The sequence below is a fragment of the Pristiophorus japonicus genome, chromosome 4 (assembly GCF_044704955.1).
Source record: "Pristiophorus japonicus isolate sPriJap1 chromosome 4, sPriJap1.hap1, whole genome shotgun sequence".
Classification (NCBI taxonomy): domain Eukaryota; kingdom Metazoa; phylum Chordata; class Chondrichthyes; family Pristiophoridae; genus Pristiophorus; species Pristiophorus japonicus.
The window spans coordinates 119,802,066-119,827,537 of record NC_091980.1 but is presented as its reverse complement, the minus strand read 5'-3'; positions in this window follow the sequence as shown (position 1 = coordinate 119,827,537).

Here is a 25,472-nt window from a genome sequence, read left to right as displayed (position 1 = left end):
CCCTTTTATACCTGAAGGTCCAGGTTAGGAGTGTCTCCCACGTAGTGGTCAGTGTTCTCACGGTGTACAACTTAGGTCAGTTTACACATGGGTTACAATGCTGGTTGAATACATGACACCCTCGGTCGTGTGTAGTTCCCTCTCTCTCTCCCTCGGTCGGTGTGTAGTTCCCCCTCTTTCTCTCTCTCTCCCTCGGTCGGTGTGTAGTTCCCCTCTTTATCTCTCTCTCTCCCTTGGTCAGTGTGTAGTTCCTTCTCTCTCTCTCTCTTTCTCTCGGTCGGTGTGTAGCTCCCCCTCTTTCTCTCTCTCTCCCTTGGTCGGTGTGTAGTTCCACCTCTCCCTCTCACTCTCTCTCTCTCTCTCGGTCGGTCTGTAGTTCCCTCTCTCTTTCTCTCTCTCTCCCTCGGTCGGTGTGTAGTTCCCTCTCTCTCTCCCTCGGTCGGTGTGGAGTTCCCCCTCTTTCTCTCTCTCTCCCTCGGTCGGTGTGTAGTTCACACCCTCGTTCTCTCCCTCTCTCTCTCCCTCGGTCAGTGTGTAGTTCTCTCTCTCTCTCTCTCTCTCTCCCTCGGTTGGTTGGTACATCCCCCTCTTTCTCTCTCTCCCTTGTTTAGTGTGTAGTTCACACCCTCGTTCTCTCCCTCTCTCTCTCCCTCGGTCAGTGTGTAGTTCACTCTCTCTCTCTCTCTCTCTCTCTCTCCCACCCTCGGTCGTGTGTAGGTCCCTCTCACTCTTTCTCTCTCCCTCGGTCGGTGTGTAGTTCCCTCTTTCTCTTTCTCCACTTTGGTCGGTGTGTAGTTCACTCTCTCTCTCTCTCTCTCTCTCCCTCAGTCAGTGTGTAGTTCCCTCTCTCTCTCCCTCGGTCGGTGTGTAGTTCCCCCTCTTTCTCTCTCTCTCCCTCGGTCAGTGTGTAGTTCCCTCTCTCTCTCGTTCTCTCTCTCCCTCGGTCAATGTGTAGTTCCCTCTCTCTCCCTCGGGCGGTGTGTAGTTCCCCGTCTTTCTCTCTCTCTCCCTCGGTCAGTGTGTAATTCCCTCTCTCCCTCTCTTTCTCTCTCTCCCTCGGTCGGTGTGTAGTTCCCTCTGTCTCTCTCTCTCCCCACTTCGGTCGGTGTGTAGTTCCCTCTCTCTATCTCTCTCCACTTCGGTCGGTGTGCAGTTCCTTCTCTCTCTCTCTTTCTCTCTCTCTCCCTCGGTCGGTCTGTAGTTCCCTCTCTCTTTCTCTCTCTCTCCCTCGGTCGGTGTGTAGTTCCCTCTCTCTCTCCCTCAGTCGGTGTGTAGTTTCCTCTCTCTCTCCCTCGGTCGGTGTAAAGTTCCTGCTCTTTCTCTCCCTCGGTCAGTGTGTAGTTCACTCTCTCTCTCTCTCTCTCTCTCTCCCTCGGTCGGTGTGCAGTTCTCTCTCTCTCTCTCCCTCGGTCGGTGTGTAGTTCCCTCTCTCTCTCTCTCTCTCCCCCCCCACCCCGGTCAGTGTGTAGTACCCTCTCTCTCTCTCTCTCTCCCTCGGTCGGTGTGTAATTCCCTCTACCTCTCGCTCTTGCTCTCTCTCTCTCTCCTTCGGTCAGTGTGTCGTTCCCTCTCTCTCCCTCTTTCCCTCTCTCTCTCTCCCTCGGTCGGTGTGTAGTTCCCTCTCTCTCTCTCTCTCTCTCTCGCTCTCTCCCTCGGTCAGTGTGTAGTTCGCTCTCTCTCTCGTTCTCTCTCTCCCTCGGTCGATGTGTAGTTCCCTCTCTCACTCTCTTTCTCCCTCTGATACGTCCTTACTACACAGTATAAATGCACACGAGGCCCATGCTTGAGAGAAGGTCAGTCTGTGACCTGTCCTTTATTCCTTAGCACTCAAGTGATGAAGGTGGGTGGAGTTTCCCCTTTTATACCTGAAGGTCCAGTTTAGGAGTGTCTCCCACCTAGTGGTCAGTGTTCTCACGGTGCACAACTTAGGTCAGTTTATACATGGGTTACAATGCTGGTTGAATACATGACAACCTCGGTCGTGTGTAGTTCCCTCTCTCTCTCTCTCACTCGGTCGGTGCATAGTTCCCCCTCTCTCTCTCTCACTCGGTCGGTGCGTAGTTCCCCCTCTCTCTCTCTCCCTCGGTCGGTGTGTAGTTCCCTCTCTCTCTATCTCTCTCCCCCTCGGTCGGTGTGCAGTTGTCTCTCTCTCTCTCCCTTGGTCGTTGTGCAGTTCTCTCACTCTCTCTCCCTCGGTCAGTGTGTAGTACCCTCTCTCTCTCTCTCTCTCTCTCCCTCGGTCGTTGTGCAGTTCTCTCACTCTCTCTCCCTCGGTCGGTGTTGTGGAAATGTATTTTTATCTAAGCTGATACCATACGGTATTTGTGTGTCTTTTGATTAAAATGGAGTCCTGGCCCTTCCAGAACTTTCTGCATTTTAGCAGCCAGCTTGCATAAACAGCTAAACCTGCTGTTAGATGGCTGATGGTTATCAGACAGCTAGGAGACAAGTCATGCTGAGACAAGTAACCCCCCATGGTGCTCTCCTATTGTCTACACTACAGGAGTTCCATGTCACCCCACCCTTATCTTCTAGCCATTATCTCTTTCCTTTACCTCATCCATTTGAAGCAAACAGGTAAACTGACCAGGAAATTGGATAATCCTGACACAATACAAGACAGGTGATAGCCCATTACCTATGACTCATGGAGTAATGGCCGTTTGGCTTTCTGATAACCCTGACAAAAGGAAATATCTTGACACCATGTCAGGACCAGGATATAGTAATTAACTCTTTATCTGTATTCACTGACTGTGAGACAGAGCAATACACAGGGAGAGGCCAGAACTTGGGTTTTACTGCATAAATATCTTGTGAAGCTGTACCATTGCGGAGGTGTTCATTTAGCCCTTGACTGAGTGAAACCTACCCCTTGCGAGCAAGTAAATTAAAAGGGAAACTTCTATCGGAGCTGTAAGTGTCGGAGTCATTCTTTTCTGAGGTCGAGATTTCGACAGTTATTGGAGGTTCCACCGAGATGCATACTCTCTGTTCTGTGAGTAAAACGGATACAGGCATAGTGCCTCTCCAGTGAAAGGCTTCGGTGGCCAAACAAGGTGAGCCTTTGCTCACAAGAGGTTTCTTCACTGTTGAATCGCAGATGTAATCTGTTGTCCACAGCTGAGGTACTGCATCTACAAGACTCGGCATTTAAAAGTTAAAGGTATTTTTTTTATAACCATTTCTTTCTCAGCTCGCCAGCAGAAGAGAACAGGTTCTGGAAAAAAATCTCGAGACAGCCCGGGGAAGGTTTCAGTAGGTAAGGGAGCGCTAGTCGATCGAAAAGGGTTCCAGATTCTTATGTGATAAGATTTTTATTGTTTTTAATTCGGAAGGGGTTCTTATGTGATAAGACTATTAAAAAAAAAGAAAAAAGAAAGCGCTAATCGATCGAAGGTTCTTATGTGATAAGATTTTTATTGTTTTTAATTCGGAAGGGGTTCTTATGTGATAAGACTATTAAAAAAAAAGAGCGCAATCGATCAAAGAGTTTGGGTACGGAACCTTAAGTTTTATCAGCTGTTATTAGGATAAGTTAAGGACTCGGTCTGTAGTGGCGTACAACGCAGACTGAGAATTTGTTTAGAGGTTATGATTTGTGTACTCGTGGGAATATTGTAGTGTTGTCCTTGTATTACTGTTGGGTGCAATACCTTTGTGAGTCATTGCCATTAGAGAAACGGGAAGAGTCACTAGGGAAAATTGTGATTCGGAAAAAAAAACACAAGGATTGATTAAGAAAAGAAACAGTAACTGATTGATCAACTACGGTTGGTTCGTGCCAACATATCTCACACACCCAGACTGAGCCCGAATTAAGAGCCTTTTCAGGCCACGTAACGGCCAGGAGAAGTGGGCGTAGAGAACTCGGTTGGCCGAAAGGATTGTGAGATCAGAAACTGTGGGAAAATCTTAATCATCCAGAATGGGTGCCGGAGCAAGTTAAAACACCACAAAAGGCACACCAGCCTATGTCATGCTCCAGAATTGTGGTCAGTCTTCAATTGACCAAAGAAACAAAAACGGTAAAGTGGACTAAGGGTGAAAACAGGCCATTTCCACCCGATGGTTCATTTAATTTAGAGAGAACAACTTGTCTCCAGGAGTGTCTTATAAACAGAGATCCAGGTAGAAAAAAAAAAGGAAAGTAATAGAAAAGGCCTGGGTTCCGATTCTTCAAGTCCATGTAAAATTAACAGAGGAAGTAAATTGAAAAAAAAAAGAGAACCCGATAGTGACTTATGAAAAAAAAAATGAAGCTAGTAAAAGAAAAAGCTTTATTGAATGGAGAGAGACTTGTGAATGTCTTGTCTTTGAATGAGAGTGCGTGAATGTCTTGTCTTTGAATGAGAGTGCTTCTGTCTTTTTTTCCTTGTGTCTGGAAACCTGTTTGGAAAAGTTGTGGAGCTGCCTGTTTGTTTTAGCTCCACCCACTTTTTCAAACAAAGTGAAGTTTTTTTAACCCTTCATAGTGTTGTCCTGTATGTGGGAAGTTTAAGACATTTTAAGTTAGAAGCGTGGATTTATTCGGATGAGAGGTTATGGAGCTAGGAAATGCACAAAGGATAGGTTTGTTGAGACATGGTCCCGGTAGTTAAAAGTTGTAATGCCTTTTTTTTTTTAAAAAGCCTTTGTGGGTCTCTCGAGGTGCAGGCTGGGGGAGTACACTCTCATTGTCCTTGGCGTAAATTCTTGGTACAAAAGCTTCTAGCTCAGTAAGAGGATTTTTTTTGATAAAGAGTGGCAGTACAATAGTTGAATTGGGATTTTGAGATATTTCAGGTGATCTCTTGATCAACATTTTGGGTGCATTGGAAAAATCTTGGGTTTGGAAGCCTTTTAATAAAATTAGAAAACAAGTACTTTACATTCTGTGATCTGTGAATCACCATAAGCATAAATGAGAAGTCCGTGTAACACACAGATTCGTCCAGTTCAGAAGCCCACACAAATATTCTCACAATGCTTAAAGGATGTGGAATGAAGTATCCCGGAATGCTTTCCAGAACCTTAAACAATCCCTCACTTCAGCACCCGCCTTGGGATTACCAGATTACACTAAGCTATTCAACTTATTTGTGCATCACAAGTCGGGTTTTGCACAATCTGTTTTGACTCAGTTACATGGGGACAGGCAGCGACCGGTAGCGTATTTCAGTACCCAACTAGACCCAGTGGCACGCGGACTACCAGGATGTCTTCCTTCGTTGGCAGCAGCTTATTATGCTATGCAACAGGCTCAGCCAATAACTCTAAATCATCAGACCATTTTGTATATCCCACACTCTGTCGAGATTTTACTTACTAAATTTGCCACCCAACACCTAACCTCCGCAAGAACCACTAAATACGAGGTCGAACTGTTATCAAATCCGAACCTTGTCATCAAAAGATGTACTACCTTAAATCCAGCCACTCTACTCCCCACGGAAGACGACGGCGAACCCCATTCATGTGAAATGGTAACCGAATTAGTGACTAAACCACGTATCAATCTAACAGATGTACCAATGTGTAATCCTGATCTAGTGTACTATGTTGACGGATCAGCCTTACGAAATGATAGGGGCCAACCTAGAGCGGCTTATGCAATTGTAACTCAGTTTAATGTTGTCGAAACAGCCTCTCTTCCAGACTCCTTTTCAGCCCAACAAGCCGAATTGTTTGCGTTAACTCGAGCCTGTATTCTGGCTGAAGGACACACAGTTAATATCTACACTGACTCCAGGTATGCTTTTGGGGTATCACATGACTATGGACAAATTTGGAAGATTTGCGGGTACCTGACTTCTTCAGGAACCCCTATCAAAAATGCAGAACAAGTGGAAAATCTCCTGCGAGCCATTCAATGCCCCTTAAAACTTGCCATTATCAAATGCCAAGCACATACAGGCCAGTCGAATGAGGTGGCACTTGGGAATGCCAGAGCTGATAATGCAGCTAAGTCAGCAGCTCTGTCGAAAGGGGGGATGCAGGTGTCATTGTTCCCACTAAGGAAAAATAATTGCTCAGACCCGCCACCCACTATTAATGACGTGCTGGCCTTTCAGACACAGGCCAGTACGGAGGAGGTGGTGACCTGGACGAAGGATCAATGTTATAAAAATCCAGAAGGAATATGGGTTCACCATGACGGCCGCGTGGTGGCCCCTAGATCCTTACTTCCATGGATTGCCCGATGTGTTCATACATTCACACATGCAGGCAAAGGGGGATTGGCAGATTATATTTTGGCAACTTGGTATGCACCAGGTATTTCGGCAATTGCAAAACAAATCTGTGAAAATTGTGTTACCTGTCAGACAATGAATCCGGGTAAGACGGAAAAAGTAGAATCTGCCTCCCACCCAAATCCAGTCGGGCCTTTTGTACATTTACAAATGGATTTTATTGAATTACCTATGAGTATGGGATTCAAGTATGTATTAGTTATTGTAGATGTGTTCTCTAGATGGATTGAAGCCTTTCCATGTAAAAAGGCCGATGCCACTACTGTTGCTAAATGTTTGTTAAAAGAAATTGTACCGCGCTTCGGAATCCCTGCTAAGCTTTCCAGTGATAACGGGTCACATTTCACGGGAACTGTCATAAGAGAAATGTGTAAAGCTTTACAGATTAATCAACGTTTTCATTGCAGTTATCATCCACAATCAGCTGGACTTGTTGAAAGATATAATGGAATGCTTAAAAATAAGCTGGCAAAACTATGCAATGACACTGGACTGAAATGGACAGAACTGCTGCCCTTAGCCTTGATGGTAATGCGATCTGCAACCAACAACAGGCCTGTCACCACATGAGATAGTTATGGGACGTCCCCAACGACTACCCTTTACAGCACCATTTACTGCAAAACAGATGGACATCCACAAAATGGAGGAAAATATGTTGAATTATTGTATTGCACTAACCAAATGTATTTCCAGCTTTCATTCACAGGTAAAGGAAGCCCAAGTCAAGCCAGCGGAAGGGAAGTGTCATAACCTGGAGCCAGGGGAATTCGTTTACATCAAGATTTTTAAAAGGAAAAGCAGTCTACAGCCAAGATTCGAAGGACCATACCAGGTCTTGCTGGCGACCAATACTGCAATCAAGGTAAAGGAAAGACCAACATGGATCCACGCATCCCATTGCAAACGGGCACCCGACCAGGAGGAAGGGACGAAGGAATCAGAGGAACAGAAAAAGGAAGACTGAATAAAGAACTGTATGGACTATGGGGACTGATGGTGCTGGGCTTGACAGGGTTTTACTTCACATTATTGATTACACCAGGGGTACAGACCCACCACCGAAGGGAATTGCACGTAAACGTATTTATGGCACTGAGTCATAGGTATGCTCAAGAAAGAAACTTGTCGAGTTGTTGGATATGTTCCCATGTACCTGTCCACTCCAGGGGGGGTATTCCCCTGAGATCTGTCCCCTTTAACGAATCAGAAATGGTAGAATGGTTGACAGTGCAAAACAGGACAAAACTAACTAAGGGGCCAGAAACGAAGGAGCAAACAGAATGGAGGTCGGCAGGGTATAAACTTACAGCCTTCCAGGGATGGTACCAGCCCAATTATGATAATAACCATCAGCCTCCCTTCCTAAGCATTACTCCCAGAATAAGAAATCCTGAGGGTATAATATGCCTAGTGAGTAATGAGACAAAAGGACCAGAAATGGGACGCAGCAAGTGTTCCCAAATGATTAAATGGCAAGCCACAACTAATCCCACTGAGAGAAAGATAGCAACCGTTGGCTGGACAACGGTCCATAACAAAGCCCCAGGTGAAGGGTGGGAAGGTGAGACCACTCGAGTAGGGACAGTGCGAAAGGACCAGGAGCTGACGTCCTATAATTGCACCTACTTTATTTGTGGCCATAAAGCCTACCCATGGTTACCAGCCAACTGGACAGGGTCCTGTTACTTAGGATATGTGGTACCCCTTATCAGATCAGTAAGGACTCTAAGGGAGGCCTATGGAAGCCACAGATTTAAACGGGATTTGACGTGGCTAAACGGAATATTCAAGGTAATGGTGCCACCCTATGGAATAGCATCGACCGAATGGCAGTTACGGGAACTGGCTAACTTAGTAGAATCAGTAGCCAACGCAACTTCCCAAGCCTTTGAAGGGATAAATGACGAAATGGTAGCTATTCGAACAGTGGCTCTCCAAAATCGTATGGCCTTAGATTATCTCTAGCCAAGGAGGGAGGGACATGCGCATTAATAGGTGAAGAATGCTGTACGTATATCCCAGATAAATCAGAAGATATCGGCAGTCTAGCTGAAAACATCAGGAAAAAGGTAATAGAGTATAAACAGACAGTTGGCCAGGACGGTATCACCTTGTGGGGTTGGGCATCAGGATGGTTGGGAGCCCTGGGGAAATCTGTGGTACAGGGTTTGATCATATTCCTGCTGATAGTCTTCGCCCTGCATCTATTATTTGTCGTCATTAAGTGTTGCTGTGCCAGGGTTGGAGAAACTATGTTACCTACCGAGACCACGGCTAGAGTTATGGTAGCAACAACTGCTGAAGGCTCTTGTGTAGAAATGGAAATGGAGAGACTGTACAAGATCAGAATGGATTGAGTTGTCCTTGTGAAGGACAAAATGGGGGAATGTGGAAATGTATTTTTATCTAAGCTGATACCATACGGTATTTGTGTGTCTTTTGATTAAAATGGAGTCCTGGCCCTTCCAGAACTTTCTGCATTTTAGCAGCCAGCTTGCATAAACAGCTAAACCTGCTGTTAGATGGCTGATGGTTATCAGACAGCTAGGAGACAAGTCATGCTGAGACAAGTAACCCCCCATGGTGCTCTCCTATTGTCTACACTACAGGAGTTCCATGTCACCCCACCCTTATCTTCTAGCCATTATCTCTTTCCTTTACCTCATCCATTTGAAGCAAACAGGTAAACTGACCAGGAAATTGGATAATCCTGACACAATACAAGACAGGTGATAGCCCATTACCTATGACTCATGGAGTAATGGCCGTTTGGCTTTCTGATAACCCTGACAAAAGGAAATATCTTGACACCATGTCAGGACCAGGATATAGTAATTAACTCTTTATCTGTATTCACTGACTGTGAGACAGAGCAATACACAGGGAGAGGCCAGAACTTGGGTTTTACTGCATAAATATCTTGTGAAGCTGTACCATTGCGGAGGTGTTCATTTAGCCCTTGACTGAGTGAAACCTACCCCTTGCGAGCAAGTAAATTAAAAGGGAAACTTCTATCGGAGCTGTAAGTGTCGGAGTCATTCTTTTCTGAGGTCGAGATTTCGACAGTGTGTAGTACCCTCTCTCTCTCTCTCTCTCTCTCCCTCGGTCGGTGTGTAGTTCCTCCTCTTTCTCTCACTCTCCCTCGGTCGGTGTGTAGTTCCACCTCTCTCTCTCTCTCTCTCTCTCTCTCTCGGTCGGTCTGTAGTTCCCTCTCTCTTTCTCTCTCTCTCCCTCGGTCGGTGTGTAGTTCCCTTTCTCTCTCTCTCTCTCTCCCTCGGTTGGTTTGTACGTCCCCCTCTTTCTCTCTCTCCCTCGATTAGTGTGTAGTTACCCCCCTCGTTCTCTCCCTCTCTCTCTCCCTCGGTCGGTGTGTAGTTCCCTCTCACTCTCTCTCTCTCCCTCGGTCGGTGTGTAGTTCCCTCTCTCTCGCTCTCTCTCTCTCTCTCTCTCTCGGTTGGTGTGTAGTTCCCTCTCTCTCTCGCTCTCTCCCTCGGTCGGTGTGCAGTTCTCTCTCTCTCTCTTCCTCGGTCGGTGTGCAGTTCCCTCTCTCTCTCTCTCTCTCTCCCTCGGTCGGTGTGTAATTCCCTCTTTCTCGCTCTCTCTCTCTCTCCTTCGGTCAGTGTGTAGTTCCCTCTCTCTCTCTTTCTATCTCTCTCTCTCTCCCTCGGTCGGTGTGTAGTTCCCCCTCTCACTCTCTCTCTCTCTCTCTCCCTCGGTCAGTGTGTAGTTCCCTCTCTCTCTCCCTCGGTCGGTGTGTAGTTCCCCCTCTTTCTCTCTCTCTCCCTCGGTCAGTGTGTAGTTCCCTCTCTCTCTCATTCTCTCTCTCCCTCGGTCGATGTGTAGTTCCCCCTCTTTCTCTCTCTCTCCCTCGGTCGGTGTGTAGTTCCACCTCTCCCTCTCACTCTCTCTCTCTCTCTCGGTCGGTCTGTAGTTCCCTCTCTCTTTCTCTCTCTCTCCCTCGGTTGGTGTGTAGTTCCCTCTCTCTCTCCCTCGGTCGGTGTGGAGTTCCCCCTCTTTCTCTCTCTCTCCCTCGGTCGGTGTGTAGTTCACACCCTCGTTCTCTCCCTCTCTCTCTCCCTCGGTCAGTGTGTAGTTCTCTCTCTCTCTCTCTCTCTCTCCCTCGGTTGGTTGATACGTCCCCCTCTTTCTCTCTCTCCCTCGGTTAGTGTGTAGTTCACACCCTCGTTCTCTCCCTCTCTCTCCCTCGGTCAGTGTGTAGTTTTCTCTCTCTCTCTCTCTCTCTCCCACCCTCGGTCATGTGTAGTTCCCTCTCACTCTCTCTCTCTCCCTCGGTCGGTGTGTAGTTCCCTCTCTTTCTCTCTCTCTCCCTCGGTCGGAGTATAGTTCCCTCTCTCTCGCTCTCTCCCTCGGTCGGTGTGCAGTTCTCCCTCTCTCTCTCCCTCGGTCGGTGTGCAGTTCCCTCTCTCTCTCGTTCTCTCTCTCCCTCGGTCAATGTGTAGTTCCCTCTCTCTCTCATTCTCTCTCTCCCTCGGTCGATGTGTAGTTCCCCCTCTTTCTCTCTCTCTCCCTCGGTCGGTGTGTAGTTCCACCTCTCCCTCTCACTCTCTCTCTCTCTCTCGGTCGGTCTGTAGTTCCCTCTCTCTTTCTCTCTCTCTCCCTCGGTTGGTGTGTAGTTCCCTCTCTCTCTCCCTCGGTCGGTGTGGAGTTCCCCCTCTTTCTCTCTCTCCCCCTCGGTCGGTGTGTAGTTCATACCCTCGTTCTCTCCCTCTCTCTCTCCCTCGGTCAGTGTGTAGTTCTCTCTCTCTCTCTCTCTCCCACCCTCGGTCATCTGTAGTTCCCTCTCACTCTCTCTCTCTCCCTCGGTCGGTGTGTAGTTCCCTCTCTTTCTCTCGCTCTCCCTCGGTCGGAGTGTAGTTTCCCCTCTCTCGCTCTCTCCCTCGGTCGGTGTGCAGTTCTCCCTCTCTCTCTCCCTCGGTCGGTGTGCAGTTCCCTCTCTCTCTCTCTCTCTCTCCCCATCTCGTTCAGTGTGTAGTACCCTCTCTCTCTCTCTCTCTTCCTCGGTCGATGTGCAGTTCCCTCTCTCTCGCTCTCTCTCTCTCTCCTTCGGTCAGTGTGTAGTTCCCTCTCTCTCCCTCTCTCTCTCTCTCTCTCTCTCGCTCGGTCGGTGTGTAGTTCCCTCTCTCTCTCTCTCTCTCCCTCGGTCGGTGTGTAGTTCTCTCACTCTCTCTCCCTCGGTCAGTGTGTAGTACCCTCTCTCTCTCTCTCTCTCTCTCCCTCGGTCGGTGTGTAGTTCCCTCTCTCTCTCTTTCTATCTCTCTCTCCTTTAGTCGGTGTGTAGTTCCAACTCTCTCTCTCTCTCCCTCGGTCGGTGTGTAGTTCCCCCTCTCACTCTCTCTCTCTCTCTCTCCCTCGGTCAGTGTGTAGTTCCCTCTCTCTCTCCCTCGGTCGGTGTGTAATTCCCCCTCTTTCTCTCTCTCTCCCTCGGTCAGTGTGTAGTTCCCTCTCTCTCTCATTCTCTCTCTCCCTCGGTCGATGTGTAGTTCCCCCTCTTTCTCTCTCTCTCCCTCGGTCGGTGTGTAGTTCCACCTCTCCCTCTCACTCTCTCTCTCTCTCTCGGTCGGTCTGTAGTTCCCTCTCTCTTTCTCTCTCTCTCCCTCGGTCGGTGTGTAGTTCCCTCTCTCTCTCCCTCGGTCGGTGTGGAGTTCCCCCTCTTTCTCTCTCTCTCCCTCGGTCGGTGTGTAGTTCACACCCTCGTTCTCTCCCTCTCTCTCTCCCTCGGTCAGTGTGTAGTTCTCTCTCTCTCTCTCTCTCTCTCTCCCACCCTCGGTCATGTGTAGTTCCCTCTCACTCTCTCTCTCTCCCTCGGTCGGTGTGTAGTTCCCTCTCTTTCTCTCTCTCTCCCTCGGTCGGAGTGTAGTTCCCTCTCTCTCGCTCTCTCCCTCGGTCGGTGTGCAGTTCTCCCTCTCTCTCTCCCTCGGTCGGTGTGCAGTTCCCTCTCTCTCTCTCTCTCTCTCCCCATCTCGGTCAGTGTGTAGTACCCTCTCTCTCTCTCTCTCTTCCTCGGTCGATGTGTAGTTCCCTCTCTCTCGCTCTCTCTCTCTCTCCTTCGGTCAGTGTGTAGTTCCCTCTCTCTCCCTCTCTCTCTCTCTCTCTCTCTCGCTCGGTCGGTGTGTAGTTCCCTCTCTCTCTCTCTCTCTCCCTCGGTCGGTGTGCAGTTCTCTCACTCTCTCTCCCTCGGTCAGTGTGTAGTACCCCCTCTCTCTCTCTCTCTCTCTCTCCCTCGGTCGGTGTGTAGTTCCCTCTCTCTCTCCCTCGGTCGGTGTGTAGTTCCCCCTCTTTCTCTCTCTCTCCCTCGGTCGGTGTGTAGTTCCCTCTCTCTCTCTCTCCCCCTCGGTCGGTGTGCAGTTCTCTCTCTCTCTCTCCCTCGGTCGGTGTGTAGTTCCCTCTCTCTCTCTCTCTCTCCCTCGGTCGGTGTGCAGTTCTCTCACTCTCTCTCCCTCGGTCAGTGTGCAGTACCCTCTCTCTCTCTCTCTCTCTCTCCCTCGGTCGGTGTGTAATTCCCTCTCTCTCTCTCTCTCTCTCTCTCCGCCTCGGTCGGTGTGTAGTTCCCTCTCTCTCTCTCTCTCTCCCTCGGTCAATGTGTGCTTCCCCCTCTTTCTCTCTCTCTCTCCCTCGGTCAATATGTAGTTCCCACTTTCTCTCTCTCTCTCGCTCTTTCTCTCTCTCCCTCGCTTAGTGTGTCGTTCGCCCCCTCGCACTCTCTCTTTCTCTCTCTCTCCCCCCCTCGGTCGTATGTAGTTCCCTCTCTCTCGCGCTCTCTCACTCGGTCGGTGTGTAGTTCCCTCTCTCTCTCTCTCTCTCTCCCTCGGTCGGTGTGTGGTTCCCTCTCTCTCTCCCTCGGTCAGTGTGTAGTAACCTCTCTCTCTCCCTCGGTCGTTGTGTAGTTCCCGCTCTTTCTCTCTCTCTCTCTCGGTCGGTGTGTTGTTCACTCTCTCTCGCTCTCTCCCTCGGTCGGTGTGCAGTTCTCTCTCTCTCTCTCTTCCTCGGTCGGTGTGCAGTTCCCTCTCTCTCTCTCTCTCCCCACCTCGGTCAGTGTGTAGTTCCCTCTCTCTCGCTCTCTCTCTCTCTCCTTCGGTCAATATGTAGTTCCCTCTCTCTCCCTCTCTCTCTCTCTCTCTCTCTCTCTCTCGGTCGGTGTGCAGTTCCCTCTCTCTCCGTCTCTCTCTCTCTCTCTCTCTCTCGGTCGGTGTGTTGTTCACTCTCTCTCGCTCTCTCCCTCGGTCGGTGTGTAGTTCCCTCTCTCTCTCGCTCTCTCCCTCGGTCGGTGTGCAGTTCTCTCTCTCTCTCTTCCTCGGTCGGTGTGCAGTTCCCTCTCTCTCTCTCTCTCTCTCTCTCTCCCTCGGTCAGTGTGTAGTTCCCTCTCTCTCGCTCTCTCTCTCTCTCTCTCTCGGTCGGTGTGTAGTTCCCTCTCTCTCTCTCTCTCTCCCCCCCCACCCCGGTCAGTGTGTAGTACCCTCTCTCTCTCTCTCTCCCTCGGTCGGTGTGTTGTTCACTCTCTCTCTCTCGCTCTCTCCCTCGGTCGGTGTGCAGTTCTCTCTCTCTCTCTTCCTCGGTCGGTGTGCAGTTCCCTCTCTCTCTCTCTCTCTCTCTCTCCCTCGGTCGGTGTGTAGTTCCTTCTTTCTCGCTCTCTCTCTCTCTCTCTCTCTCTCTCTCTCCCTCGGTCAGTGTGTAGTTCCCTCTCTCTCTCCCTCGGTCGGTGTGTAGTTCCCCCTCTTTCGCTCTCTCTCCCTCGGTCAGTGTGTAGTTCCCTCTCTCTCTCATTCTCTCTCTCCCTCGGTCGATGTGTAGTTCCCTCTTTCTCTCCCTCGGGCGGTGTGTAGTTCCCCCTCTTTCTCTCTCTCTCCCTCGGTCGGTGTGTAGTTCCACCTCTCCCTCTCACTCTCTCTCTCTCTCTCGGTCGGTCTGTAGTTCCCTCTCTCTTTCTCTCTCTCTCCCTCGGTCGGTGTGTAGTTCCCTCTCTCTCTCCCTCGGTCGGTGTGGAGTTCCCCCTCTTTCTCTCTCTCTCCTTCGGTCGGTGTGTAGTTCACACCCTCGTTCTCTCCCTCTCTCTCTCCCTCGGTCAGTGTGTAGTTCTCTCTCTCTCTCTCCCTCGGTTGGTTGGTACGTCCCCCTCTTTCTCTCTCTCCCTCGGTTAGTGTGTAGTTCACACCCTCGTTCTCTCCCTCTCTCTCTCCCTCGGTCAGTGTGTAGTTCTCTCTCTCTCTCTCTCTCTCTCCCACCCTCGGTCGTGTGTAGTTCCCTCTCACTCTCTCTCTCTCCCTCGGTCGGTGTGTAGTTCCCTCTCTTTCTCTCTCTCTCCCTCGGTCGGAGTGTAGTTCCCTCTCTCTCGCTCTCTCCCTCGGTCGGTGTGCAGTTCTCCCTCTCTCTCTCCCTCGGTCGGTGTGCAGTTCGCTCTCTCTCTCTCTCTCTCCCCATCTCGGTCAGTGTGTAGTACCCTCTCTCTCTCTCTCTCTCTCTTCCTCGGTCGATGTGTAGTTCCCTCTCTCTCGCTCTCTCTCTCTCTCCTTCGGTCAGTGTGTAGTTCCCTCTCTCTCCCTCTCTCTCTCTCTCTCTCTCTCGCTCGGTCGGTGTGTAGTTCCCTCTCTCTCTCTCTCTCTCCCTCGGTCGGTGTGCAGTTCTCTCACTCTCTCTCCCTCGGTCAGTGTGTAGTACCCTCTCTCTCTCTCTCTCTCTCTCCCTCGGTCGGTGTGTAGTTCCCTCTCTCTCTCCCTCGGTCGGTGTGGAGTTCCCCCTCTTTCTCTCTCTCTCCCTCGGTCGGTGTGTAGTTCACACCCTCGTTCTCTCCCTCTCTCTCTCCCTCGGTCAGTGTGTAGTTCTCTCTCTCTCTCTCTCTCTCTCTCTCCCCCCCTCGGTCATGTGTAGTTCCCTCTCACTCTCTCTCTCTCCCTCGGTCAGAATGTAGTTCCCTCTCTCTCGCTCTCTCCCTCGGTCGGTGTGCAGTTCTCCCTCTCTCTCTCCCTCGGTCGGTGTGCAGTTCCCTCTCTCTCTCTCTCTCTCCCCATCTCGGTCAGTGTGTAGTACCCTCTCTCTCTCTCTCTCTCTCTCTTCCTCGGTCGATGTGTAGTTCCCTCTCTCTCTCTCTCTCTCCCTCGGTCGGTGTGCAGTTCTCTCACTCTCTCTCCCTCGGTCAGTGTGTAGTACCCTCTCTCTCTCTCTCTCTCTCTCTTTCCCTCGTTCAGTGTGTAGTTCCCTCTCTCTCTCTCTCTCTCTCCGCCTCGGTCGGTGTATAGTTCCCTCTCTCTCTCTCTCTCTCTCCCTCGGTCAATGTGTACTTCCCCCTCTTTCTCTCTCTCTCTCCCTCGGTCAATATGTAGTTCCCACTTTCTCTCTCTCTCTCTCTCTCTCTCCCTCGGTTAGTGTGTAGTCGCCCCCTCGCACTCTCTCTTTCTCTCTCTCTCCCTCGGTCGTGTGTAGTTCCCTCTCTCTCGCTCTCTCTCACTCGGTCGGTGTGTAGTTCCCTCTCTCTCTCTCTCTCTCTCTCCCTCGGTCAGTGTGTAGTTCCCTCTCTCTCTCCCTCGGTCAGTGTGTAGTAACCTCTCTCTCTCCCTCGGTCGGTGTGTAGTTCCCGCTCATTCTTTCTCTCTCTCTCGGTCGGTGTGTTGTTCACTCTCTCTCTCTCGCTCTCTCCCTTGGTCGGTGTGCAGTTCTCTCTCTCTCTCTCCCTCGGTCGGTGTGTAGTTCCCTCTCTCTCTCTTTCTCTCCCCACCTCGGTCAGTATGTAGTACCCTCTCTCTCTCTCTCTCTCTCTCCCTCGGTCGGTGTGTAGTTCCCTCTCTCTCACTCTCTCTCTCTCTCCTTCGGTCAGTGTGTAGTTCCCTCTCTCTCCCTCTCTCTCTCTCTCTCTCTCTCGGTCGGTGTGCAGTTCCCTCTCTCTATCTCTCTCTCTCTCTCCCTCGGTCAGTGCGTACTTCCCCCTTTTTCTCTCTCTCCCTCAGTCAATATGTAGTTCCCCCTTTCTCTCTCTCTCTCCCTCGGTTAGCGTGTAGTTCGCACCCTCGCACTCTCTCTTTCTCTCTCTCGCTCTCCTTTGGTCGGTGTGTAGTTCCACCTCTCTCTCTCTCTCTCCCTCGGTCGGTGTGTAGTTCCCCCTCTCACTCTCTCTCTCTCTCTCTCTCTCTCCCTCGGTCAGTGTGTAGTTCCCTCTCTCTCTCCCTCGGTCGGTGTGTAGTTCCCTGTCTTTCTCTCTCTCTCCCTCGTTCAGTGTGTAGTTCCCTCTCTCTCTCATTCTCTCTCTCCCTCGGTCAATGTGTAGTTGCCTCTTTCTCTCCCTCGGGCGGTGTGTAGTTCCCCTCTTTCTCTCTCTCTCCCTCGGTCGGTGCGTAGTTCCCTCTCTCTCTCTCTCTTCCCACCTCGGTCGGTGTGTAGTTCCCTCTCTCTCTCCCTCGGTCGGTGTGTGGTTCCTTCTCTCTCTCTCTCGCTCTCCCTCGGTCGGTGTGTAGTTCCCTCTCTCTCTTCCTCGGTCGGTGTGTAGTTCCTTCTCTTTCTCTCTCTCTCCCTCGGTCGGTGTGTAGTTCCCTCTCTCTCTCTCTCTCTCTCTTCCCACCTCGGTCGGTGTGTAGTTCCCTCTCTCTCTCCCTCGGTCGGTGTGAAGTTCTCCCTCTCTCTCTCCCTCGGTCGGTGTGCAGTTCCCTCTCTCTCTCTCTCTCTCTCTCCCCATCTCGGTCAGTGTGTAGTACCCTCTCTCTCTCTCTCTCTCTCTTCCTCGGTCGATGTGTAGTTCCCTCTCTCTCGCTCTCTCTCTCTCTCCTTCGGTCAGTGTGTAGTTTCCTCACTCTCCCTCTCTCTCTCTCTCTCTCTCTCGCTCGGTCGGTGTGTAGTTCCCTCTCTCTCTCTCTCTCTCCCTCGATCGGTGTGCAGTTCTCTCACTCTCTCTCCCTCGGTCAGTGTGTAGTACCCTCTCTCTCTCTCCCTCGTTCGGTGTGTAGTTCCCTCTCTCTCTCTCTCTCTCTCCGCCTCGGTCGGTGTGTAGTTCCCTCTCTCTCTCTCTCTCTCCCTCGGTCAATGTGTACTTCCCCCTCTTTCTCTCTCTCTCTCCCTCGGTCAATATGTAGTTCCCACTTTCTCACTCTCTCTCTCTCTCTCTCTCTCTCTCCCCCTCGGTTAGTGTGTAGTTCGCCCCCTCGCACTCTCTCTTTCTCTCTCTCTCCCTCGGTCGTGTGTAGTACCCTCTCTCTCGCTCTCTCTCACTCGGTCGGTGTATAGTTCCCTCTCTCTCTCTCTCTCTCTCTCCCTCGGTCGGTGTGTAGTTCCCTCTCTCTCTCCCTCGGTCAGTGTGTAGTAACCTCTCTCTCTCCCTCGGTCGGTGTGTAGTTCCCGCTCATTCTTTCTCTCTCAATCGGTCGGTGTGTTGTTCACTCTCTCTCTCTCGCTCTCTCCCTTGGTCGGTGTGCAGTTCTCTCTCTCTCTCTCCCTCGGTCGGTGTGTAGTTCCCTCTCTCTCTCTCTCTCTCCCCACCTCGGTCAGTATGTAGTACCCTCTCTCTCTCTCTCTCTCTCTCCCTCGGTCGGTGTGTAGTTCCCTCTCTCTCGCTCTCTCTCTCTCTCCTTCGGTCAGTGTGTAGTTTCCTCACTCTCCCTCTCTCTCTCTCTCTCTCTCTCGCTCGGTCGGTGTGTAGTTCCCTCTCTCTCTCTCTCTCTCCCTCGATCGGTGTGCAGTTCTCTCACTCTCTCTCCCTCGGTCAGTGTGTAGTACCCTCTCTCTCTCTCCCTCGTTCGGTGTGTAGTTCCCTCTCTCTCTCTCTCTCTCTCCGCCTCGGTCGGTGTGTAGTTCCCTCTCTCTCTCTCTCTCTCTCCCTCGGTCAATGTGTACTTCCCCCTCTTTCTCTCTCTCTCTCCCTCGGTCAATATGTAGTTCCCACTTTCTCTCTCTCTCTCTCTCTCTCTCTCTCCCCCTCGGTTAGTGTGTAGTTCGCCCCCTCGCACTCTCTCTTTCTCTCTCTCTCCCTCGGTCGTGTGTAGTACCCTCTCTCTCGCTCTCTCTCACTCGGTCGGTGTATAGTTCCCTCTCTCTCTCTCTCTCTCTCTCCCTCGGTCGGTGTGTAGTTCCCTCTCTCTCTCCCTCGGTCAGTGTGTAGTAACCTCTCTCTCTCCCTCGGTCGGTGTGTAGTTCCCGCTCATTCTTTCTCTCTCAATCGGTCGGTGTGTTGTTCACTCTCTCTCTCTCGCTCTCTCCCTTGGTCGGTGTGCAGTTCTCTCTCTCTCTCTCCCTCGGTCGGTGTGTAGTTCCCTCTCTCTCTCTCTCTCTCCCCACCTCGGTCAGTATGTAGTACCCTCTCTCTCTCTCTCTCTCTCTCCCTCGGTCGGTGTGTAGTTCCCTCTCTCTCGCTCTCTCTCCCTCTCTCCTTCGGTCAGTGTGTAGTTCCCTCTCTCTCCCTCTCTCTCTCTCTCTCTCTCTCGGTCGGTGTGCAGTTCCCTCTCTCTCTCTCACTCTCTCTCTCCCTCGGTCAGTGCGTACTTCCCCCTCTTTCTCTCTCTCCCTCGGTCAATATGTGGTTCCCCCTTTCTCTCTCTCTCTCCCTCGGTTAGCGTGTAGTTCGGTCCCTCGAACTCTCTCTTTCTCTCTCTCGCTCTCCTTTGGTCGGTGTGTAGTTCCACCTCTCTCTCTCTCTCTCCCTCGGTCGGTGTGTAGTTCCCCCTCTCACTCTCTCTCTTTCTCTCTCTCTCCCTCGGTCAGTGTGTAGTTCCCTCTCTCTCTCCCTCGGTCGGTGTGTAGTTCCCTGTCTTTCTCTCTCTCTCCCTCGGTCAGTGTGTAGTTCCCTCTCTCTCTCATTCTCTCTCTCCCTCGGTCGATGTGTAGTTGCCTCTTTCTCTCCCTCGGGCGGTGTGTAGTTCCCCTCTTTCTCTCTCTCTCCCTCGGTCAGTGTGTAGTTCCCTCTCTCTCTCTCTTTCTCTCTCTCCCTCGGTCGGTGTGTAGTTCCCTCTCTCTCTCTCTCTCTCTCTCTTCCCACCTCGGTCGGTGTGTAGTTCCCTCTCTCTCTCCCTCGGTCGGTGTGTGGTTCCTTCTCTCTCTCTCTCGCTCTCCCTCGGTCGGTGTGTAGTTCCCTCTCTCTCTTCCTCGGTCGGTGTGTAGTTCCCCCTCTTTCTCTCTCTCTCCTTTGGTCGGTGTGTAGTTCACCGTCTCTCTCTCTCTCCTTCGGTCGGTGTGTAGTTCCCCCTCTCACTCTCTCTCTCTCTCACTCTCTCTCTCCCTCGGTCAGTGTGTAGTTCCCTCTCTCTCTCCCTCGGGCGGTGTGTAGTTCCCCCGCTTTCTCTCTCTCTCCCTCGATCAGTGTGTAGTTCCCTCTCTCTCTCGTTCTCTCTCTCCCTCGGTTGATGTGCAGTTCCCTCTCTCTCCCTCGGGCAGTGTGTAGTTCCCCGTCTATCTCTCTCTCTCCCTCGGTCGGTGTGTAGTTCCCCCTCTCTCTCTCTCTCCCCACCTCGGTCGGTGTGTAGTTCCCTCTCTCTCTCTCTCTCTCCCACGGTTGGTGTGTACGTCCCCCTCTTTCTCTCTCTCTCTCTCTCTCTCTCCCACGGTTGGTGTGTACGTCCCCCTCTTTCTCTCTCTCCCACGGTTAGTGTGTAGTTCCCCCCCTCGTTCTCTCTCTCTCTCTCTCTCTCTCTCCTTCGGTCAGTGTATAGTTCCCCCTCTCTCTTTCTCCCCCTCGGTCGGTGTGTAGTTCCCGCTCTCTCTCTCTCTCTCTCTCCCTCGGTCGGTGTGTAGTTCACCCTCTCTCTCTCTCTCCCCCCCTCGGTCGTGTGTAGTTCCCTCTCTCTCTCTCTCTCTCACTAAGTCGGTGCGTAGTTCCCCCTCTCTCTCTCTCCCTCGGTCGGTGTGTAGTTCCCTCTCTCTCTCTCTCTCTCCCTCGGTCGGTGTGCAGTTCTCTCTCTCTCTCCCTCGGCCGGTGTGTAGTTCCCTCTCTCTCTCTCTACCTCGGTCGGTGTCCAGTTCTTTCTCTCTCTCTCCCTCGGTAGGTGTGTAGTACCCTCACTCTCTTTCTCTCTCTCTCTCCCTCGGTCTGTGTGTAGTTCCCTCTCTCTCTCTCTCTCTCTCCCCCTCGGTCGGTGTGTAGTTCCCTCTCTCTCTCTCTCTCCCTCGGTCTGTGTGTAGTTCCCCCTCTCATTCTCTCTCTCTCTCTCTCCCTCGGTCGGTGTGTACTTCCCCCTTTCTCTCTCTCTCTCCCTCGGCTAGTGTGTAGTTCGCCCCCTCGCACTCTCTCTTTCTCTCTCTCCCTCTCTCCCTCGGTCGGTGTGTAGTTCCCCCCCTCTCACTCTCTCCCTCGGTCTGTGTGTAGTTCCCCCTCTCACTCTCTCTCTCTCTCTCTCTCCCTCGGTCGGTGTGTCGTTCCCTCTCTCTCTCTCTCTCTCTCTCTCCCTTGGTCAGTGTGTAGTTCCCTCTCTCGCCCTCTCCCTCGGTCGGTGTGTAGTTCCACCTCTCCCTCTCACTCTCTCTCTCTCCCTCGGTCAGTATGTAGTACCCTCTCACTCTCTCTCTCTCTCACTCACTCACTCTCTCTCACTCGGTCGGTGTGTAGTTCCCTCTCTCTGCCTCTCTCTCTCTCGGTCGGTGTGTAGTTCCCCCTCTATCTCTCTCTCTCCCTCGGTCAGTGTGCAGTTCGCTCTCTCTCCCCCTCTCTCTCTCTCTCCCCCCCCCCCCCGGTCGGTGTGTAGTTCCCTCTCTCTCTCTCCTTCGGTCGGTGTGTAGTTCCCTCCCTCCCTCTCTCTCTCTCTCTCTCCCTTTGACGGTTTGTAGTTCCCCCTCTCTCTCTCTCCCTCGGACGGTGTGTAGTTTCCTCTCTCTCTCTCTTTCTCTCTCTCTCTCTTCCTCGGTCGGTGTGTATTTCCTGTCATGTATTCAACTATCATTGTAATAGATGTATAAGCTGACCTAAGTTGTACACCTTGAGAACATTGACCACAAGAGGGTGAACTTGTGGGAGGCACTCCTAACCTAGACTTTCAGGTATAAATGGGAAAGCTCCACCCACTTGAGGTCTTGGTAATAAAGGTAACTGGTCACAGAGTGACCTTTGCTCAAGTATGGGCCTCGTGTGCATTTATACTGTATAGTAAGGACATATCATTGGCGACGAGAAACTGCGATTTAAACTCGCTCGAGCATGGCCACTAGCAGCATGGAAGAGAGGTACTGTGTTGGTGATGATTGGGACAACTTTATTGAGAGACTACAACAAAGTTTTGTCACTAAGGAATGGTTGGGACAGGATTCGGCCGACAAACGCAGAGCTCATCTCCTGACGGTTTGCGGATCCAGAACGTACTCCCTGATGAAGGACCTTCTAGCGCCAGAGAAGCCGGCGGACAAGACATTCGAAGAGCTCAGTAAGTTGATCGGGGAACACCTTAAACCGGCGAGCAGCATGCACATGGCGAGACACCGGTTTTACACGCACCGGCGGCGAGAAGGGCAAAGCGTTCCAGACTTCGTGGCAGATCTCCGGCGACTGGCGAGCCTATGTAAATTCACAGATGCATGCAGAATGGAGATGCTGAGAGACTTTTTTATTGAGGGCATCGGGCACGCTGGGGTTTTCAGGAAACCGATTGAGACCAAAGACTTGACCTTGGAAACGACGGCTCTGATAGCCCAAACATTTATCTCAGGGGAGGAAGAGACCAGAATGATGTATGACAAAAATCTTGGCTCAAATGCGGCAAACGACCAGGGAGTCAACATGGCAAACGCAGCACATAGCTCTCCAGGCAGACAAGGGCAATCGGACATGCCCCAGCATGTAGTCGAACCCAAAGGGGGAATTCAATAGCGACAATGGCTAGCTGAATGGCGATTCATGCCATCGCAATGGACAATGCGGCCAGTAATGGAGCCATCAACACCTGTTAATGGTGCGCTTAAGGACAGTTACAGAGACAGTCAGAGACGATCGACTGGTAATGGACCTTTTGTTTCCAACAATAGGGCCTCCAGCTCATGCTGGAGGTGTGGAGGCAAACACCCAGCCAGAGCTTGCAGGTATCAGCAATATACACGCAGAAACTGCAACGTCAGCGGTCACTTGGGGGCGTATGTGCAGGAAGCCTGCAGCCAGGTTGATGTACGAGGAGGACGTGCCCGATGTAAGCCCTACGAGTCCAAATGAATACCGGGGGAAAATCGCTGGAAGCTGAAGTTCAGAGAGTTCATGTGGAGAAAATATACAGTTCATATACCAGGATGCCACCGATAATGATGAAAGTGCTCCTCAATGGCATCCCAGTATTAATGGAGCTAGACACGGGGGCCAGCCAGTCCCTGATGAGTATCAAACAGTTCGAAAGATTGTGGGTGTCCAAGGCCAGGAGGCCAAAATTATTGCCGATTGACGCACTGCTACGGACATATACAAAGGAGATCATTCCGGTGCTAGGCAGCGCCACGGTAGTTGTGACCCACAAAGATTCGGAGAACAGGTTGCCATTCTGGATTGTCAGGAGGACGGTCCCACACTAGGGAGGAGTTGGCTTGCTGTCATGAACTGGAAATGGGGCGATGTCAATGCAATTTCTTCTGTGGAGCAAGTATCATGTTCACAGGTCCTGGACAAATTTGACTCATTATTTCAACCCGGCATCGGCACTTTCATGGGGCCAAGGTAGTGATTCACATAAACCCGGACGCCAGGCCAGTACACCACAAGGCCAGAGCGGTGCCGTACGTGATGCAGGAAAAGATAGAATGCGAATTTGAACGCCTGCTGAGGGAAGGCATCATCTCGCCAGTCGAATTCAGTGACTGGGCGAGCCCGATCGTGCCGGTGCTCAATGCGGATGTGTCCGTCAGGATATGTGGCAATTACAAGGCCACCATCAATCGGGTGTCACTCCAAGACCAGTACCCGCTACCGAGAGCGGAGGACCTCTTTGCGACGCTATCCGGTGGCAAACTTTTTTCAAAATTGGACCTGACCTCAGTTTACATGACCCAGGAGCTGGCGAGTGAGTCGAAGAAGCTGACCACCATCACGACACACAAGGGTTGTTTGAGTATAACAGATGTCCGTTCGGGATTCGTTGGGCCGCCGCGATCTTTCAGCGAAATATGGAAAGCCTCCTCAAGTCGATCCCAAGGACGGTGGTTTTTCAAGACGACATCCTCGTCACGGGTTACGATACTGAAGAACACCTCCACAACCTGGAGGAGGTGCTACACAGACTGGACCGGGTAGGGCTGCAACTGAAAAAGACGAAGTGCGTCTTCTTAGCTCCAGAGGTAGAATTCCTGGGGAGGAGGGTAGCAGCAGACGGGATCAGATCCATTGCATCCAAAATGGAAGCGATCCAGAGCACCCAGACCCCGTAACACGACGGAGCTGCGTTCGTTCCTGGGGCTCCTGAACTTTTTTGGTAACTTTCTTCCCAAATTGAGCATGCTGTTAGAGCCGCTCCACGTGCTGCTACGCAAAGGTCGTGATTGGGTCTGGGGGGACAGCCAGGAAAGGGCTTTTGATAGAGCACGCAACTTGTTATGCTCCAACAAACTATTGATGTTATATGACCCGTGTAAGAAACTTGCTCTGACGTGTAATACATCGTCCTATGGGGTCGGGTGAGTGTTGCAACACGTGAATGCCAAGCGTCAGTTACAGCCGGTAACTTATGCCTCCAGAAGTCTGTCCCAGGCAGAAAGGGGCTACGGGATGGTAGAAAAGGAAGCGCTAGCATGTGTATATGCAGTAAAAGAAATGCACCAGTACCTGTTTGGCAGGAAATTTGAGCTGGAGACAGATCACAAATCCCTAATGTCCCTTTTGGCCGACAACAAGGCCATAAATGCGAATACATCGGCCCGCATACAGAGATGGGCAATTACGTTAGCCGCCTATGACTACACAATTCGGCACAGACCGGGCACTGAAAACTGTATCGATGCATTCAGCAGGCTCCCACTAGCCACCACTGAGGGGGCAACTGAGCATGATGCTGAGATGGTCATCACTGTTGAAGCTTTTGAAAGCAAAGGCTCACCTGTGACAGCCTGTCAGATTAAAGTCTGGACAAATAAAGACCCGCTACTGTCTTTAGTTAAGAAATGTGGCCTGAATGGGGACTGGGCAGCCACGTACGGGGCATGCCCTGAGGAATTTAAACCATTTTATAGGCGCAAGGATGAACTCTCGATTCAAACCGATTGGGGAAACCGAGTAGTCATGCCCCAGAGGAGCAGAGAGGTGTTTATCAGAGAACTTCACAATGAGCACCCGGGCATTGTCATGATGAAGGCAATTGCCAGGTCACACGTTTGGTGGCCAGGGATAGATGCAGACCTGGAATTTTGTGTTCGCAGGTGCAACACGCGTGCTCAGCTGGGCAACGCACCCAGGGAAGCCCCCTTAGCCCCTGGTCCTGGCCCGCCAAGCCATGGTCACGCATCCATGTGGACTACGCAGGTCCTTTCATGGGAAAATGTTTTTGGTTGTAGTAGACGCCTACTCCAAATGGATTGAGTGTGCCATTTTAAATTCAAGCACATCCTCTGCCACGGTAGAAAGTCTACGGGCAATGTTCGCCGCCCATGGTCTACTGGACGTCTTGGTCAGCGACAATGGCCCGTGCTTCACAAGCACTGAATTCCAGAACTTCATGGCAGGCAATGGAAGCAACCATGTCATAACGGCACCGTTCAAGCCGGCCTCAAATGGCCAGGCGGAACGAGCAGTGCAGATAATCAAACAGGGGATGCTCAGAATCCAAGGGGATTCCCTACAAAGCCGCTTATCACGCCTCTGTTGGCCAATAGATCCTGACCACACTCGCTCACAGGGGTTCCACCCGCAGAGCTGCTAATGAAAAGGATGCTCAAAACCAGGTTATCCCTTATACACCCTACTATGAAAGAAATTCTTGAGAGCAGGCGTCAGTCACAATGTGACTACCATGACAGGAATGCGAGGGTGCGATGTATTGATGCCAATGACCCTGTTTTTGTCCTTAATTACGCTGCAGGGCCCAAATGGCTTGCAGGCACTGTGATTGCCAAAGAGGGGAATAGGGTTTTGGTAGTTAAACTTACCAATGGACAAATCTGCCGCAAGCACGTGGATCAAACTAAAAGGAGGTTCAGCAATCCCATAGAAGAAGCAGAGGAAGAACACGACGTAGAGTTTACTCCACCACAGGTGACCGAACACCGGAACCAAGTGGAGGAGAGCCCAGTCACTGTGGGCAGTCCAGAGGCCTGAGGCACCGCAAACAGCAGACACTCAGGCCAGTGCCCAACAGT